Here is a 2,651-nt window from a genome sequence, read left to right as displayed (position 1 = left end):
ACAGTCCCATTCTACAACAGTGGCATCATGTAATATTTGTCCTTTTGTGATTGGGATATTTCACTCAGCATAATGTTCTCCAGAGTCAACCATTTTGAATAATATTGCATGAGTTCCTTGTTTTTAAATGCAGCATAGTATTCCATTGTGTGAATATACCACAGCTTCTCTAGCCATTCGTTTGTTGATGGGCACTTAGGTTGTTTCCAACTCCTTGCTATTGTGAACAAAGGAAAACATTAATGAATAAAAAGCTAAAGGTCATTAGAAAGACAGAAAAGAAACAAAACGGATATCAGAGGAGACTCTGAGATTTGCCCTGGGATGTAGAGGGGCCAAAACAAAAGGAAGAAATGCAGAATTAAGAGAGATGAGCAGACAATTTACAATGGTAGCGTGAGTAGACAAAGCAAAGTATTGCATACTGTGCAAAGAGATAGAAAAACAAAGGAAAGAACATGCTTGGTGAAAGAACTGAAGAACAAATTCAAGCTTTTAGCTGCAAGACTGAAAGAGTCTGTGTGGGCAAAATATTGTACAATGTAGGGAGCATTAAAAGAAGATGGGAGAAATACATGGAATCACTGTACCAAAAAGAATTGGTTCAGATTCAGCCATTTCAGGAAGCAGCATATCATCAAAGTTCAATGGTAATGAAGGAAGAAGTTCAAACTGTCACTAAAGTCATTGACAAAACACAAGTTCCCTTCTATCTTGTTGTTGTTATGTGCCATCGAGTCATTTGTGACTCATAGAGACCCTATGTACAAGAGCCCTAAATGCTGTTCTGTCCTGTGCCAACCTCGCTGTCTCAAACACATTCATGCCCACCTCTCCACTCACAGAGTCGATCCACCTCAACGAGGGTCTTCCTCTCCTGCGCCGTCGAGAAAGAAGAAGGCAATGAACCAAGATGTAAGACTTCAACACCACCAAGAAATAATCAGTAGGAGTGGATAGTGTTCTTTTTAAAAAATTGCATGAGCTTTTTATTATGTTTATAGTTTTTTTTTTCCAGAGTGTGTTCTTTTGAACTCAGGTTCCTTGACTCCAGAAAAGGCCAAGACACACTGAGACCTCTGATGAGCTACAGACTGACTGTTGCTGGAGGAACAAGGATATTCTCGAACTGACATAGAGAAAGGGGCACCTTATTCTGGCACCTTGAATTTGGAAGTCTAGTTACCTGATTGGTAAATTTACAAATTACTGATGGACTATGATATCAGTTTGAAGACTAAGGTGTGCTTGATTTAGGTCATGATCTTGTCAATCACTTGCTATGCATCTGAGACCTGGACAATGAAAAGGGATCACAGAATAATTGATGCCGTTGGATTGTACTGTTGAAGTAAAGCAATGAATATCTCATGGACTGCCAAAACCCAAACATCTTGAAGAAGGTTCAAATGAAGTGCTCCTTGGAGGCAAGGATGGTGTAGATTTGTCTCACATATTTGGGCATGCTGTCAGGAAAAGTGAGTATTTGGAAAAGGCCATAATGCTATGAGAGGGAGAAGGTCAGCAAAACAGAGTAAGATCCTTAACAAAATGGATTGACATGGTGACGGCAGCCATGGGCTCCAGTGTGTCAGAGATGCTGAGGATGGCACAGGAGAGGGCAGGGTTCAGAGCTGTTGTTCGCAGGGTCACTTTGAGTTGTATTCAACTCCACAGCACCTAACAACAACGACAAACGGTAAGAGAATCAATTCTGTTCATTAAGACATTGCATTTAGGATAGTTCTTTACAGCAGTATTAGAAAATTAAGACACTTGCTATGATATTTAACACTTTTCAACAGAACTTCCAGAATGCCAAGAGAAGTTTAACTGGAAAGAAAGATTTTGTTATCTGCTGTCAAAAAGTTAACAGTGAATCCCCTTTGGATTGCAACGGTTCTGTTTCCAACCAATTTCAACGATGACCCAAGACACGGCATTTTGTTTTGTTTTTTTGTAGAGTCAAATATATATTTGGTACCAATAGAAAGTAATAAGAAAGAAGATATTCTAAATTGGTACAAGAAAAAAAAAATGGTACCGGGATAGTTTTTGTGTTATGGAAAGGAATTTTATAAGTGGTTATTTTAGTTCTTAGATTTTTTAGTATTTTTCTCAATTTTTTAAATGATAAGCCATGTTATTTTAGAAATTGGAGGAGAAGCAAAACTTAACTTTAATAATTCTTTAAATGAAATGGATATTTATGTATTTATGACAAAGAAATCTGGCGGCATGATGTGTTTGACTGTTCTTCAAAGGTTGGCATTTCAAATCTACCAGCTGCCTTGTGGGAGAAAGATGGACAGTCACTTTAAAGATGTATGGCCTCAAACCTCAACAGTGGGCGACCAGGAATTGGAATTGCTGAACAGCTGGGGATATGACAATTCCACTTTGATGTCACTTGTTCCTCTGAAAAAATGTAACACTGCCAGAGGATAAGTATCATTACTATTGCTGTGATTGTAATTTTATATGTATGAAATGATGATATTTTATAGTTTTAAACCTTTTATTTCTTAATACAGCACAGTATTCCATTGTGCGAATATACCACAGCTTCTCTAGCCATTCGTTTGTTGATGGGCACTTAGGTTGTTTCCAAAAAAACAAGGAACTCATGCAATATTATTCAAAATGGTTGA

The sequence above is a fragment of the Elephantulus edwardii genome, unplaced genomic scaffold (genome assembly GCF_000299155.1).
Source record: "Elephantulus edwardii isolate Elephantulus edwardi_28Jun2011 unplaced genomic scaffold, EleEdw1.0 scaffold00035, whole genome shotgun sequence".
Taxonomy (NCBI): Eukaryota; Metazoa; Chordata; class Mammalia; order Macroscelidea; family Macroscelididae; genus Elephantulus; species Elephantulus edwardii.
This window is presented reverse-complemented; position numbering follows the sequence as displayed.